The sequence below is a fragment of the Mastigoproctus giganteus genome, chromosome 11 (genome assembly GCF_048544385.1).
Source record: "Mastigoproctus giganteus isolate SK-2022 chromosome 11, ASM4854438v1, whole genome shotgun sequence".
Lineage (NCBI taxonomy): Eukaryota > Metazoa > Arthropoda > Arachnida > Uropygi > Thelyphonidae > Mastigoproctus > Mastigoproctus giganteus.
The window spans coordinates 35,477,961-35,495,856 of record NC_143585.1 but is presented as its reverse complement, the minus strand read 5'-3'; the positions used below and the strand labels follow the sequence as shown (position 1 = coordinate 35,495,856).

At 37.2% G+C, this 17,896-nt stretch overlaps 1 long non-coding RNA gene across 1 annotated transcript; it reads right to left on the bottom strand.

Annotated features, from left to right (window-relative positions):
• Nucleotides 1-2,230: 2,230 nt before the first annotated feature.
• LOC150077898 (uncharacterized) lies at nucleotides 2,231-17,596 on the bottom strand. The gene is made up of 3 exons (XR_016547626.1): nucleotides 17,505-17,596; nucleotides 5,395-5,489; nucleotides 2,231-2,311 (listed from the first exon to the last, which is right to left on the bottom strand). It is a non-coding gene; the product is annotated as an uncharacterized LOC150077898 (long non-coding RNA).
• Nucleotides 17,597-17,896: the final 300 nt, after the last annotated feature.

Below are 17,896 nucleotides of genomic sequence, written 5' to 3'. Positions count from 1 at the left end.
TTCACTTCCTTGGATTTTATGTGTTTCTTAACTAATAGCATAACCCCCTCCTTCCTTCCTATCCTATCTATCCTTTCTGTACACATTGTACTCCTCAAATTCCAGTTCCGCATTCCTTATATCTGTATGACACCAAATCTCTGATATCCCAACAATATCTGCCTTTGATGTTTTGAGCAATACCTCAAATTGATCAAATTTATTTACCAAACTCCTAGCATTGGTTTTCACGCAAGTATACATGCACCCGTTCCTATTCTTATCTACCCTAACACAACCTATGTGTTTACTTGTACCGGCAATGACTCCCAGCAGTCTTTCCTGCATCTTGTTTTCCAGGCTGCTGCTCATTCCAATAGAAGCAGTGCAAGAATCATTTTCGCCTCTGCCAGTAGCTACTGTTAGTCTATTTAGTCCTTGTATCCCCCCAAGCTAGCAGTTTTCTGACCCACCTAACACTGCCTCGATAGCATCAGCAAATATTCTTGCACCCTTTCTATTTAAGTGTATCCCATCTCTGTAGAAGCAGTCTCTCCTGTTAACAAGTACAGACCAGGCTGAAAAAAATTCTACCTCTTGAGCCTTGCAGAATCTTTCCAGGGCCTAATTGATCGGCAAGTCTATCATCATATACTCCCTCCTATCATGTCTGGGCAGAATTGCAGACACTTTCAAATTCAACCCTAATTCAAGGCTTTTTTTCAACAGTGATCTGTACTTGTTAAGTAATTCTGCCAGTCTCCTACTCTTAATATCATTTGTGCCAACGTGTACAACAATATCACCTTTTGTGCCCTTAAAAGATGATATCCATTCTACAACGTCATATGTCTGCCAGGGCCAAAATACCCTGGTCCTGATTCACCTATCCTTTTCACATACTATGTTCCCCATTTCCCTGACAATAGAGTCACCAACAACTACTAGTTTTTCAGTATGACCCAGAGATGAAGTGTCAGAGCGAGCAGCGGACTTGAAAATCATCACCAAGACCCAAAAAGTTTTGTTTACAGAAGTCCAGAATCAAGATAGTACTGATTATGTTTTTCAGCAAACAAGATGTGATTCGCAAGGAATTTTTACAAAGGGAGAGAGTCGGTGCTGCATTCTATGTACAGACTTTAATGATTATTGAAATGCATTTCCCATGTGAGGCAGCAATTTCAAGAGAAAGGTGGCTGGTTCTTGTTGCAAAACAATCATCCCACCCATTCAGCACTTGTTGTGAAGAAACACGGATTATACAGATCAATCATCCATCCTACTCAGTTTCAAGAGAAAGGTGGCTGGTTCTTGTTGCAAGACAATCACCCCACCCATTCAGCACTTGGTGTGAAGAAACACGGATTACAGAAATCAATGATCCATCCTACACTCTCAACCTAATACCAGCAGACTTCTTCCTCTTTCCTGAGTGAAAGCTGTCTTCAAAGGAAAGAGATTTTAGAATGTTGAGGACTTAAAGAAAAAAGTAACCACCAAACTTAACATCAACTCTGCCTTTGTTGGCTCTTTTCGGAAACTTTTAGAATGATGCAATAAGTGCATTCAATAAGGTGGTGATTACTTTGCATAAAAATAAAATCATTTTTGAGCCCCTTCACTTTGTTCCTTTTTTTTACATACCAAAGGAATGTGACCAGTCCAGAAACTTTGTTGCCACACCTTGTATGTTAAGACAACTGTTGTTGTACTGCAGCTTCACAAAATACGAGTAGAATTCCAAATAATTTACCAACTGACTGTATAATACACAATTTTACTATCATTATTTTCTTAGAATCATTTATAACTATAAAACAATTTTTAGAAAATGATGATTTTATAGTGTAGACAAATGTAATTTATGGATTCATAACTTAAAATGTGAGGGAATAATACAGCACTTTCTGTGCCTTTCTTAGCCTTGAATTTCAATAAATCTCCCTAATGCTAATGTTTAACCGAAGTGCACATTTGAATATTACTATATTACTTTGAAGTAATATTTGAATAATAAACATAGAAAAATAGAACATAGAAAAATAGAACCTAGAATAATATATAAATAATAGTTATATAAAATATTTTCTTACTAAGTAATAACTTTAGCTCCTTTGTCAGAGATATTTGTACGCATATTAGAAGGTAGGATTTCAGAGCTACAGGCAAGAGCTTTAGTTCCTACAAGTCCAAGCCCAGTACCAACTGCAAAAGAAAAGCTGAAAAATAGAGGAATGGTTCCGATAATAATGAGAGCTATACGAACTTTACAATAGTCATTGTGCAATTCATCTTTGTAAGATAATAGGTCCTGTCTGTATTTTTCAACCTGAAAAAAAAAAAAAATTAAAATCAACAACGAAATTGCAGCTCATTTATTATACAACATGAAACCTAAGACCATTGCAAAGGTTTGATCTCTATGACATTTTATATTCAGAAAAATAACTTGTGCAATGCCAGGACGTTATTGAAACTCACTTTTCCCAAATTTTCATTATTTTTTGGGAAAAATTTAGTTTACACATGTTATCTAGCAGTCAGGATGGCAAGGTACAAGTTTAAGAAAATTAAAGTTTACTTGCACAGTAATATCAAAGTTAAAGGATAAAGCTTACTCTTATTAGCCTACCATATCTGCCATTTTTTCAGCATGGTCCAATATTTATCCAACAAATTGTCAGGATGTCTTTGTTTAAATACTGCTAGTGCCCACATGAATAATGATGCTCTCTCTTTATCTCCATTAAAATCTGACAACTGCAGGTAATATAATCAATTGTTGCTCCTGGCAAACACCCTTGTTCTGGTTCACCTATCTTTGTTATCTATTTTTGCCTGACAATAGAGTCTCCCAATAAAACTAAATCTCCTTCAACCAGAGCAGTGTGCATTTAACTGTTCCATTCTTGTTGGACCCAAATCGGGGAGTAAGGGTGGGGGGGGGGTGTATCACTTGGTGGGTCAAGATATATCTCAGTCCACAATGGGCTCCCAGTTACATTCATTTCTAAGGCTGTTTCTTCACCTTTTTCTTCAGTGAATCAAATTCTTCTAGTAATGCACAAAGTATTAATCTGAGATTGGTGCATTCCTTAGATTGGGTGTAAATAAAAAGAATCGTCAGTTGAACTTGGTTTGTCTACTAGATCAACTTTTGAATACATGTCATAGGCTTATACAAGCAACAAATTCATGACTCACATTGGAAATGTCCACAGACATTTCTGTCTGGGTTATGGTGTCCTTGGAGTTTGTATTGAAATTGAATCTTGTAAAAACCAATTTTTATGTAAAATGTGAGTTTAAGAAAATTAAAAAATTTAAATTATAAAAATATATTATAGAATTTAAATTAACAAAGTATTACATAAATTAAACTGTTAACAAACTTTATCCACTAGTGAAGTTAAATTTAAGCTACCGAAGTTACCAGATAGAATTTAACTTAGCAGAAATACTTTAGAAAAGTGAAGAATTAAATTTATAAAATTACTGAAATAAAATATACAAAATTACAGAAATTAAATTTAAACAAATTTTTAAAAAAATTTTTCTATCAGACACCTGATGTTCCTCCCTTTCAGGAACCAAATTGAAACACATCTGCTATCTTTGACTATCTACAGCAGAATAGTATAATATTTCACAACATAAGGATCATTGGCTGGTTGATTAGTATATCTGTGTGCAGCAATGCATTGATTTCTTTAATGTTTGAAATGTAGGGATTCCCCAGTCACTGTTGACTTCATGGCCTTCCAACGAGATGGGGGCACTATGGTTGGTCTATTTTATTTTATTTTTTTTTTCACCCGGTTGTTTATGTTGTGGTCTCTGTTTATAATGATATTTCATGAAATTTGGACTTGGTACCATCAAGGGGTGCCGCTATGTTTGAATTAATTGGTATTTTTACAAATTTTTATTATATGGTATATTCTTATTAAGTGGCATTCTTTCTAAATTATTTAAGACACATATTCCTTCTGCAACACCCTTTATCTTGATTTATTTCCCCCCTCCTCTTTCTTTTGTTGCTGTAGTTACATGCTCTTTTTTTTTTTCATCACTTACTTGGCTTGCCAAAAACATTTGTCAATCTAAATATCTGTTGTCACAATGTGCTTTTTCCTATAATCTTGTAGAAATTATTATTTGACACCTTTCATTCCGTACAGATGGGCCAGAGCAGATTGTACACATCCAAACTGTTTCTCTCTGGAATGGTAAGAGGGTGGACTCCAATACGAAAATGCATTTTTTCAAATTAAGTGGCCGAGCACAAAAGAAATTAGCATTAGCTGAGGAATATGATGCAAGAAAGCAAGCTTATGCAGCATCGGCCAAAAAAACAAAAAAAAAGAAAAAACCTTCCCATTTCACCCATCCATTCACTCCAAATGTTTGTCTAGTTCTGCTTTGAATTTATTTAAGCTGTCAACTTCTTCAATGACAGATGAAAGTTTGTTCCAGCAATCAACCACATGCTGGCTAAAGGCAAACCTGCACACACCTATTCTTCAACTGTCTTTCCTCAATTTGAATCTCTGTCCCCCCACAAGGTTCTTAATCTGAGCAAGCAGATGTTTTCCATCAGCACTGAGCCTGCTCAAACCATTCAAGGTCTTATACACCTCAATCAGATCACCTTGCAGGTGCCTAGTCTCCAGATGCTGCAACTTACAGAACTTAAGCCTCTCTTGGTAAGAGCACCCCTTTGTTCCTCTCACCAATCTTGTTACCCTTCTTTGTACTTGTTCTAGCAACTCTACATCCCTCCTAAAATGAGGCCTCCACACCTATACACAGTACTCAAGGTATGGCCTGACCATTGCCTTATACAAAGGGATAATCACCTTGTCTCTGCTAGCAAAATTCCTATATATCAGTGATAAAATTCCATGACCTGCTCTGGCAGCCCATCTGCACTGCTCAGAGAACTTCATATCTGACTGCACAATATCCCCCCTCCAGGTCTTTTTCATTCTCCACCTCCCTGAGTGTAGTACCGCACAGTTGATATGTTTCTCTTGGGTTACTGCTACCCATATACAGTACTTTGGGTACTGCAGGGTACTTGGGAAAATGCAGTGAATAATAAGGGAAGGAGACTCTTGAACTGAATGATAAATAAAAATACTTAATATGTAGAAGTTTATTTTCTTTAAATGATCCATTTTACTATACAGTTTCTGGTCTGTGAAATTTTTTTGAATAGAAGGATTAGTCTGCTTAGATTTCACTTTTTTTAAAGCATTCTTTAATCTATTAAAAATAAGGGAATTTAAAAAAATAAGCAAATGTAAATTACAAAAAAAAAAAAAAAATATATATATATATATATATATATATATTAAATATAACATATAGATATAACTCTTTTCTGGAATCATTAAAATTTTGACTTACCAGTGGTTCTGATAAAGCCCTTTGCAGCACATCTGTAATTTCTTCTACTCTTGACCAAAGGTGCTCCTCCACAGGAAATAAAGCTTCAGTTATTTCTGAAATCATAATGTATTTTTTTAAAGAAAATAGAAGAGAAATTTTTAAATTTATATTTATAAGTTTCATGGTTAAAAAACGAGTTTACCCTTTTCATATTTAATTATTGAATAATATACCAGAAGATTGTCCTTAACTTTATACTCCACATCGCAGCCATTTGCATAATTCTGTCAAATGGCTGCGGTGTGACCATAGCCAAATAGTCAGGTTCAAGTAGTCTTACATATGCTACATGTTTGAATCTACAAGATGAAAAACATGGCAAAATGCTTCTAAATAGCTTCAATTGCAAGTTACTCTACTCTCCAGAGTATAAATTTTTTTCCCCATTAAAAGCTTGCTAGTTAAAATCCTGTTAAGTGACAAGCAGTAGCAATGACAACAATACTGTTGAAGACATCATCACTTTGATAGATTTGTGCACAATTGATAACATGGTTTATTTAAAAATTTTAAAACCTCCAAGATATATGGATAAAAGAGCTATTAAATGTATTCATGTCCAATATTAACAATATTTCATTAACTTCCAGAAAAAATTAAAACTGAAAAGTGTATTTGATGTCAAGATGAAGCTAAGTTATAGAACTATATAACTTAGGTAGAACGGTAGTCCACTTTGATCTGTACTTTTATTTCTTACAAAATAAAAGAAAGCACATACATACCAGAACACTAAACTTATTACTCTTTTTGCAGGATATTGTCCATCTACACTGATATATTTTTGCTATCACCAAGCAAGGGCTTGGGCACTGATCCTAGAAAGATACAAAGAAATTCAGGATGCTATGCCTGAGTTTTTCATCTCTGTTGAATGTTCTACCTTTCCAGATACCTCCCTCATTGGCCGAATGATAATCACTTGTTTTGGATAAAATCCTGGCTGTAAGGTGGGTGGATCATGATTTCACAGCCCATGGTTGCAAATGTTATCACTGTCATATTTGCCATATGTGAACATGAACTGTTGTGAAACAGAATGATTCCTTTTGAGTTTCACGAAAACTGCTGTATGCACATCACTGAGAAGTAATTTGTTGCAAGATTGTGTACTATAATTTGTATGTTTCCCAAAACCAGAACCTTAACACAATGAACATTCACAACTAGGACAGATATTAGTTTCATGTGAACATGCAGTATGTTAGTAACTTTTTTAATGGCCTTTGGAAAACTTCTTGCACATCTGCATGCAGCACGGCTTCTCTCTCATATTATGCACTTAACCTATGGAGAATTTCAGCCACTTTCACCTTTTTTTCTTTTAACAGAAATTGGATGTTGCAGCAGAGTTCTAGGGTCAGAGTGGTAGAGTCCAATGCCAACTTGTACTACTTCAAATGCCAGAATAAAGAGCACCATCTATCATGAGGAATGTTTTGTTGTTCTGGTGCACACATCTTAAAAAAAAAAAAAAAAAAAAAGTTCAGTCAACCTTGAACCACCAAAGTACAAGTTCTTCACACACTTGTTTTCAAGATAATGTGTTTGTTATGGTTCAAATTGTCTTGAAATCTTGACCTCCCCCAATTATGTTTCCAAGTAATAGTACACACACACACAGTTTATAATAAATGGCAACAAAAAAAAAAAAAAAAAAAACACAGTTCTGGAAATTGGGGCAGAAGAATAAATCATAGTTGAATTAAGTGATAAATAAATAGATGTACAATATATTCTGTATTCTACATCTATACAATAAGCAGCAATCCAAAAGTATAATTAAAGTAGTAATGATTATACTTCACTACAGCCATTGAAACAATCTGAAAATTGCATGAATTTTGTAGTTCAGTTTCTGTCTTGAGGCACTTTGGTTACTTCAGTGACAGATATCAACTTTCAACCTCCAAGGCAAGGGCTTATGTTCAGATCAGAGACAAACCATTATCCAAATAATGGTACAGTCTCTGGCAATAAGTTGACCTAAACCGATATTATAAATTCAACATAAACTGCAGTACCAAAACAGTGGTGCCACTATTTTTTAAAAATATTCAAGGTGCCATATGACAGCTGTTTGGGGATTTACTAGTCTCTCATTAGATTACAGGTGGACTATATTAAAAAAAAAATCTACACTGAATGGTGAATAATATAAAGTATAATGAGCAGCCTATTGGGACATGAAAGAAAAACTTCTAATTAAACATATAACAAAAGTTGTGTGTACATTTAATCCATAATACTGGGCCATGTTTTCTATATATAGCAAATCAGTAAAGATTATATGGTTATATTTCAATGTAGACACCTAAAAAATAAACTGAAACTCTACGCATTTAGCATTTGATTTTTTTTTTTCCTTAAGAGGGTTAAAAAAAAAAATAATAATAATAAGAGAGAAGAAAAAACTTGATGCCTTAAGGTCCTGTCCTGAGATCCTTCTCTTGGAATCACTATTTTTATAAGAGTAAAACTAGAACAAGAAAGAGATTTCTGAATCTAGAAATTTCATAATGGAAAGCTTGCTTCTACAAAGCTGTTAAAATTATATTTAATACTGTCATTACATTATATTACCTTAAGACACTTAGTAGTTATAGTGTGTCTTAAAGTACTGTTTTATTGGACTAAATTCAAAAATAGCAAGGGCTTAATCTTTTCTTAAGAGTAAGAGAGTATGTTAGGGTATTACCTTAAAAGTAAGAGATCTGCAGATTTACTTAATAAGTACAGGTCAATGCTGGAAAAAAAAAGTCGTAAGTTAGGGTTAAATTTGAAAGTGTCTGCGATCCTGCCCAGACACGATAGGAGGGAGAATATGAGAGCCTTTTCAATCAATTCGGCCCTGGAAAGATTGTGCAAAGCTCACAGGGTAGAATTTTTTAAGCATGGTCTGTGCTTGCTAACAGGAGAGACAGCTTTACAGGGATGGGATACACTTAAATAGAAAGGGTGCAAGAATATTTGCTGATGCTATTGAAACAGTGTTAGGTGGGTTGGAAAACTGCTAGATTGGGGGAATTCACAGACTAAAAAGATTAACAGTAGCTGCAGGCAGAGGCGAAAGTGATTCTTGCACTGCTTATATTGTAATGAACAGCAGCCTAGAGAGCAAGTTACTGGGGACTTCAAGAGTTGCTGGGAGTCATCATGGAACAAGTGCATGTATAATCACATGTACACTAATGCTAGAAGTATAGTAAATAAACAAGATGAATTTGAAGCGCTGATCAAGACATCAAAGGCAGATATTGTTGGGATATTAGAGACATGGTATCACACAGATATAAGTAGCAGAAAATTGGAATTTGGGGAGTACAATATGTACAGAAAGGACCAGACATAGTAGGAAAGTGGAGGGGTTATGCTGTTAGTTAAGAAACACTAAATTTAAGGAAGTGTATCCAGTTGACACGGGTGGACAGTGCAATGTTGAGTCCATTTGGTGTGAAATAAACACTGGGAAAGGGAAAATGAGAGTAGGAGTATGTTACAGGCTTAATGACTCTGATCAGTACAATGAACAGTTGAACAGAGAAATAGCATGGGCCAGTAAATCAGAATGTCTTGTAATGGGGAATTTTAACTTTCCAGATTTGACTGAAATTTGTGGGTTGGTCATTCGTATGCTAGCAAGATGCTAGAATGTTGTTTTCTACAGCAACACATTCGAGGGGCAACCAGAGGGAGTAATACCCTTGATCTGATTATCAGCAGTGATTATTCATGCATTAAGAATTTGCAGAAAAGGAACCACTAAGTGACATTGATCAGTGTACTGATGTGGGATTTACTTAAAGATGTAACTGCCATCAGGGGTAAAGAAAAGGGTTTTTGCTTTCATAGATTTTATTTGGTTTTTAGGAGCATTAGCAACCAATGCCATATTGCTTCGGGATATGCAGTGGTCATTCCCTGACCTTTCCGCATCCTCCGTATTTGGAGGTGATGGGCTCGAACCCCGGTCTAATCAAGAAGTGTGTACTATGCACTGCTGCTTCTTCCCACCTGGCTACGGAGGCGCCTTTTGCTTTCATAGAGATGGCTACAGTGGTCTCAGACAGTTTTTAAATCCTATACAGGGGGATCAACAATGTTGCCAACGTTGAATTCTAAATGGGAAACCTTCAGGGACTTAACTTGGAGACTACTAAGCTTTTTATACCAACTAAGAAATACTGTTCAAGGTTCAGGCCTAAATGGATGTTGGATGAATTAATAAGGCTCGTGGCAGAGAAGAAAAATGCATGGGATGCATATAAATTATCAGGCAACAGAAGAAGCCTATGGCAGATATAAGCTAGTCTGTAATCAAGTCACAAAGGAGGTAATAGTAGTAGTAACAGAAGCATGTGATGCAAGAAAGTAAGTGTATGAGCTTATGTAGCATCAGTTTGTTCCAGCAATTAACCACCTGCTGGCTAAAGGCAAATTCCTGCATAGCTATTCTACAACTATATTTCCTCAAATTGAATTTATGCCACCTTAGGTTCATAATCTCTCCTGTTAACAGGAGAGATTGCTTCTACAGGGATGGGATACACTTAAATAGAAAGGGTGCAAGAATATTTGCTGATGCTATCGAGGCAGTGTTAGGTGGGTCGGACAACTGCTAGCTTGGGGGGAGACAAAGACTAATAGATTAACAGTAGCCACTGGCAGAGGTGAAAGAGATTCTTGCACTGCTTCTATTGGAATGAGCAGAAGCCTGAAAAACAAGATACAGGATATTCAGAGACTGCTGGAAGTCATTGCGGTACAAGTAAACACATGGGTTGTGTTAGGGTAGCTAAGAATAGAAACAGGTGCATGTATACTTGCGTGTACACCAATGCTAGGAGTTTAGTAAATAAATTTGATGAATTTGAGGTATTGCTCAAAGCATGAAAGGCAGATATTGTTGGGATATCAGAGACGTGGTGTCACACAGATATAAGGAATGCAGAACTGGAATTTGGGGAGTACAACATCTACAGAAAGGATAGACAGGATAGGAAGGGAGGAGGGGTTATGCTATTAGTTAAGAAACACATAAAATCCAAGGAAGTGAAGCCAGTCGACATCGATGGACAGGGCAGTGTCGAGTCAGTTTGGTGTGACATAAGCACAGGTAAATCAAAATTGAGAGTAGGAGTGTGCTATAGGCCTAATGACTCTGATGAGTATAATAAAAAACTGTACAGAGAAATAGAGTGGGCCAGTAGATCAGAGAGTCTTATAATGGGGGATTTTAATTTCCCAGATATTGACTGGAATTTGGGGGCTGGTCACTCACACACTAGCAAGGATTTTGTGGATTTATTGGATGATTGTTTTCTACAACAGCATGTTCGGGAGGCAACTAGAGGGAGTAATACTCTTGATCTGATTATCAGTAGTGATTCTTCATGCATTAAGAATCTACAGATAAAGGAACCACTAGGTGGCAGTGACCACAGTATGCTGAAGTGGGATTTACTCAAGGAGGTAACTACCATCAGAGGTAAAGGAAAGGGTTTTTGCTTTCGTAAAGGCGACTATGATGGTCTGAGACAGTATTTAAATTCTATACAGTAGGACCAACTGATGATGTTACCAACAGCAAATTCAAAATTGGAAGCATTCAAGGAACTAATCTTGGAAGCTACCAGGCTTTACATACCAACCAAGAAATATTGTTCAAGGTTCAGGCCTAAATGGTTGTCAGATGAACTAATGAGACATACGGCAGAGAAGAAAAATGCATGGGATACATACAAATTAATGGGTGACATGGAAGCCTATGATAGATATAAGTTGGTCTGTAACCAAGTCACAAAGATTAGGCAGGCAAAGGCAGATTATGAGAAATCCTTGGCAAAGGATGCAAAGAAAAACAGAAAAGAGTTCTTTACCTATTTAAATTCAAGAAGGAAAGGGATGAATCAGAATGGTCCACTGGATGTTGATGGTTCAACAGTTGAGGATCCTGCTCAGGTGGCTAACAATCTAAACAAGTATTTTGCATCTACATTCACACATGAGGAGTTATTCAGGAAGGGGAATGTCGTAGGTAAAGTAAACATTGGCAGTGAGCTAGATGATTTTCTAATATCTGAGAGGAAAGTGGAGGAGAAATTGTTGAGGATAAACATAAAAAAGGCACCCAGGGTGGATGGGATCTATCCAGTTATATTAAAGGAGGCAGCAAAGGAAGTAAGCAAACGCCTAGCCATAATTATGAGAGCTTCTTTGGACTCAGGGGAGGTACCCATAGACTGGAGATGTGCAAATGTAACCCCAATTCACAAAAGAGGATCAAAGGCTGACACAAGTAATTATAGACCTGTTAGTTTAACTTCGGTTCCAGGAAAATTAATGGAGGCACTGGTTAAAGAAGCACTGCAGGATCATCTAGACAAGAATTCAGTTATAGCTCAGATACAGCATGGTTTTGTTAAGGGCAGGTCTTGTCTGACCAATTTGATTGGATACTATGATGTAATCACAAAAGAACTGGATGCAGGGAATAACTTTGATATTATATATTTGGATCTTAGAAAGGCTTTTGATACTGTTGTGCATGGAAGACTGCTGCACAAATTGGAGCAGTGTGGCATTGGAGGCAAATTTCTGCTATGGATAAAGGGATGGTTGAGTGGCAGAAGACAGAGAGTGGTAATCAATGGACACTGCTCAACGTGGACTAATGTTATTAATGGAGTTCCTCAGGGTTCAGTGTTGGGTCCATTGTTGTTTTCTGTGTTTATAAATGATATTGATGATGGTATATCAAGCTTAATGTCCAAGTTTGCAGACGATACAAAGGTCGGCAGGGTTGTTAAGGACACTACTGATGCTATGCTGCTGCAACAGGATCTGGAAAGGTTGAGCAGATGGGCTGAGAGGTGGCAAATGAAGTTTAACATTCACAAATGTAAAGTACTACATATGGGAAACAGTAACCCCAGATCAACGTATCAACTCTGTGGTACTACACTGACAGTGGTAGAGAATGAAAGCGACCTGGGGGTAATTGTGCAGGCAGATATGAAGTTCTCTGAGCAGTGCAGACGAGCTGCAAGAGTAGCTCATGGTGTGTCTTGTCAATGATATACAGGAATTTTACTAGCAGGGATAGGGATGTGATTATTCCCTTGTATAAGGCATTGGTCAGGCCACACCTTGAGTACTGTATACAGGTCTGGAGGCCTCATTTCAAGAAGGATGTAGAGCTGCTGGAATGAGTACAGAAAAGGGCAACAAGATTAGTGAATGGAACAAAGGGTTGCTCTTACGAAGAAAGGCTTAAGTTTTGCAAATTACAGAGTCTGGAGACTAGGCATCAGCGAGGTGATCTGATAGAGGTGTATAAGGCTTTGAATGGCTTGAGCATGCTCAATGCCGATGGGATTCTTCCTCTTGCTCAGAATAATCACCTGAGAGGGCATAAATTCAAATTGAGGAAGGACGGATGTCGGATAGATGTGTGGAAATATGCATTTAGCCAGCGGGCAGTTGGTTTGTGGAATAGACTTCCATCACTTGTTGTTGAAGTTGATAGCCTAAAGAATTTTAAGGCTCAGCTGGACAGGTATTTCGAACGAACGGAGGGGTGAAATGGGAGTAGTGGTTGTGTTTTTTTTTTTTTTTTTTTGACTGATGCTGAATAAGCTTGCTTTCTTGCATCATATGCCTCTACTAATGCTAATGCTAATCTGAGCAAGCGGAAGAATCACATCAGCATTCAGCATGTTCAACCCATTCAAGGCCTTATACACCCTCAATCAGATCACCTCGCAGGTGCCTAGTCTCCAGCTGCTGCAACTTGTAGAATTTAAGCCTCTCTCGGCGAGGTGATCTGATAGAGGTGTACAAAGCCTTGAATGGTTTGAGCATGCTCAATGCTGATGGGATTCTTCCTCTTGCTCAGAATAATCACCTGAGAGGGCATAAATTCAAATTGAGGAAAGACAGAGGTAGGATAGATGTGCGGAAATTTGCCTTTAGCCAGCGGGTGGTTGGTAGGTGGAACAGACTTCCATCCCTTGTCGTGGAAGTTGATAGCCTAAATAAGTTTAAGGCTCAGCTGGACAGGTATTTCGAACGAACAGAGGGGTGAAGTGGAAGTGGTTATTTTTTATTTATTTATTTTACTTTATTTTTTTTTTTTGGCTGATGCTGCATAAGCTTGTTTTCTTGCATCAAATGCCTCTACAAATGCTAATGCTAAAGCTTTCCTGAATCCAAGTATGTGATATAAAAATTATTTTTTGCATCCAGTTCCTTTGTAACCACATAATAGTAACTAATCAAATTTGTCAGAGAAGACTTTCCCTTAACAAACCCATGCTGTGTCTGAATTAATGCTGCAGTCTTATCTAGATGATTCTGCAATGCATCTTTAACCAGTGACTTCATTATTTTACCCGGAACAGAAGTTAAACTAACTGGTCTGCAATTACTCATGTCACCCTTCGATCCCCCTTTGTGAATTGGGTATACGTTTGCACATCTCCAGTCCATAGATACTTCCCCTGAGTCCAAGGATGCTCTCATAATTATGGCTAAGGGTTTGCTTTGTTCCTTTGCCGCCTCCTTTAATATAACTGGATAGATCCCACCACTCAGGTTAGGCAGGCAAAGGCAGATTACGAGAAATCTTTGGCAAAGGACGCAAAGAGTTTACTTATGTAAACTCTAGAAGAAAGGGGATGAATCAGATTGGTCCACTGATTCATCAGATGAATCAAATAGATAGTTCGACTATTGATGATCCTGCTCAAGTAGCTGATAAACTGAATGAGTATTTTTCATCTACGTTCACACATGAGGAGTTATTCAAGGAGGGGAATGTCAGAAGTTTATCAAACTGTAATAGGGAGCTAAGTGATTTTGTAATAACTGAGAGCAAAGCGGAGGAGAAATTGTTGAAGTTAAACATAAAAAAGGCACCTGGGGCAGATGGAATCTATCCAGTTATATTGAATGAGGCAGCAATGGAAGTAAGCAAACCCTTAGCTGTAATTATGAGAGCATCCTTAGAGTCAGGGGAGGTCCCTATGGACTGGAGATGTGCAAATGTATTCCCAATTCACAACGGAGGTTCAAAGGGTGACAGAATTATAGACCTGTTAGTTTAATTTCTGTTCCGGGAAAAATAATGGTGTCGCTGGTTAAAGAGGTGATACAGGATCACCTAGACAAGACAGCATAATAGCTCAGACACAGCAACTGTTTGTTAAGGGGAAGTCTTGTCTGACCAATTTGATTGGATACTGCGATGTGGTCACAAAGGAACTGGATGCAAAAAATTATTTTGATATCATATACCTGGATTTCAGGAAAGCTTTTGATACTGTTGTGCATGGAAGACTGCTGTACATACTGGAGTGGTATGGCACTAAGGGCAAGTTACTGAAATGAATAAAGGAATGGTTGAGTGGGAGATGGCAGAGAGTGGTAAAAAGACCTGGGAATAATTGTGCAGTCTGACATGAAGTTCTCTGAGCAGTGCAGTTGGGCTGCCAGAGCAGGTCATGGAGTTTTCTAAATGGGAATGTTTTCTCTATATAGTAATTTTGCTAGCAGAGACAAGGAGGTGGTTATCCCTTTGTATAAGGCAATGGTCAGGCCACAACTTGAGTACTGTATACAGGTCTGGAAATCTTATTTTAGGAAGGATGTAGAGTTGCTAAAATGAGTACAGAGAAGAACAAGAAGATTGGTGAGACGAACAAAGAGGTGTGCTTACAAAGAAAGGCTTAAGTTTTGCAAGTTGCAGCATCTGGAGATTAAGCACCTGCGAGGTGATCTGATCGAGGTGTATAAGGTCTTGAATGGTTTGAGCAGGTCAATGCTGACTGGTTACTTCCGCTTGCTCAGATTAAGAACCTGAGGTGGCATGGCCTTTAGCCAGCGGGTAGTTGATTGCTGGAACAGACTTCCATCTATTGTTGTGGAAGTTGATAGCTTAAATAAATTTAAGGCTGAACTAGACAAACATCTGGAGTGACCGGATGGGTGAAATGGGAAGGTTTTTTTTTTTGCTGATGCTGTATAAACTTGCTTTCTTGCATCATATGCCTCAACTAACACTTCTGCTAATATTAGGAAGAAGAAGAAGAAAAGGATCTAAAACTAAAGGAAAATGTACTTATACAGGGTTATTCAAAATGAAGTCCGGGGTTTCAAACAATTCCTGTACACACATGAGCAGAAATAGGAAGAAAGAAATATTTCCAAAATGCAAGTACAGTCAATCCTCGTATAACACGTGTTTACACTACACGAATTCGATCATACACGATTTATAAATAGGGGAACGATATCTTATATAACACGAACCGAATTCGCTTGTGCACGATTCGCCTTTGTGTTTATAAGAAATGACAGTCGAATGCGGAATCACCCCAACTGAACGCAACACGATAGGAATGAAGAGGAGATTCTGAAAATATATTTACGTTTTTTCTATCAGTGAAGGGGAAACAGATTTCACCATAATAACGTAAAAACCAACACAATTCCAGCTATTGGTATAATCGCAAATGCAATTAGATCGAGTTTACTACCAGTTTATAGCAGATTCCACTGGCAGAAACACAACTGGAAATTGTTTTTATTGTTTTATGGTAGTAACCCCTAGAAATGTGCTTTAGTAAAATGTGAGGTGTTAATAGTGTATCTCTGCCTTTACAGTGTTGTTTACTCAGTTGCTACACACGCACAGCTTTGTTTATGTGTATCAAGCGTGCCTCCTTGTTTTGTAATTGTGATTTATTCCCTAAAAATGAGCGAAATACTTAAAAGGTGTGAAAAGGAAGCGTTCTGGTGAAGACACTGCAGATTCACAGAGAAAAACAAAAGCAATATCGATAAACAGAGGCGGACTGGATCAAAAATTCTTACCCAGGAAAATTTATAGTGGCCTCATACTATGGTTTATAGCCAAAATCACACTGGCCTCTGCCCACCGGTGTTTCCCCGGTAAGGCTTATGGCCAGTCCACCTCTGTCGATAGAGAAAAAATATGAAATTGTGAAATGCTTTGAGCGAAATGAAAGACTAAGTGATATTGCACATGCTACAGGCCTAAATGAGGCAACGGCGAGAATTACAAAGAATGCAGAGAAAATAAAAACAACTTTGATAGCAGGAACAACTCAAAGTGTAATTAAAATCCATTAGATTAAGACACAAAGAATTGGAAGAGATGGAACGAACAGTTGTCATCTGTTTGGATAGAAAATCAAACAAAAAACAAGTTTGCTTATGATAGAAGCAAAAGCATTAGCAATATTTTATTACGTAATAGTCGTAATAAAATACTTACGTATTACTTAAAATACTTAAGTAATTAAAATGCTTACGTATTATGTATTTTATTATGTATAATAATAAATAATCGTAATAAAATACGTAAGTATTTTATTAAGATTATTTATTGTGTTTGGTAATGTTTTGGTTACAAATGTGTGTTCAATCTTGGGTGGTCGGCACCTAACCCTATTTTTCCCATAGGGCCTGTTGTTTATATTGCACGATTTTGCATTGCACGAGGGTTTCTAGGAACATTACTATCGTGCTATACGAGGACTGACTGTATAGTAATGAAGTTTTTTTACATACTTCATAAATGTTCAATATGAGAGCCTTTAGTGAAATCGCTCAAAATCACACATTCTGCTTATTCAGTTTCCCCGACAAATGGAAGGTCGATTCATCAGAAAAAAATCATTCTGTCAGCAAAGTGGCATTGCACAATGGTAACAGATTTACTTACATGAAACTCCAACACAGTAAAAGCGTTCTCATTACATCCCGAAACCATGTCGCAACAGAGCAGAACTGGCGTCACAGGCAAACGAACGACTGCACGGCGGTATGCATCCAACGGCATCTGGTGGTTAGCCGTAAAGCATACCGAACATCGCGAGTGTGGGAACGAAACTTGAGATATTATGTGTTCTTTCGAGATGGCTACAAATGATTATGACACGTGTGCTTTCCCAAAAAAAAATTCTGAAACCCCGGACTTCATTTTGAATAACCCTGTATTTGGAAGGAGAAAAGGATCTGAAACTAAAGGAAAATGTACTTACGGTCCACGAAACTGACAGTATCAACAGAAATAGCTTCAGGCAATGAATCCAACTTGCTTTTAACCAATAGTGCATCTGAAATTAGATTAACCGATTTTGCATCTTGAAGGATTTTCTGAGTCCTGGCAAACATTTCTTCAGTCACATTTGATTGAAATTTGAAAGATATATTTTCAAAATTGTTAAGTATCACAACAGTAGGATGATGTGGATATGAAGCTGAAAGACTGCTACGAAGGAATTTAGATTGATTTTTTAATCTTTCATGCTGAGCTATAACACTTTCAAGTGGAGCAGAAAGGTACTTGTTAAATTGATTTTTCAGATGCCCAACTCTGTATTGAAGCTGGTTAATTTCTGGGTGGTGGAAAAAAAAAAAAAAATTTAAATAT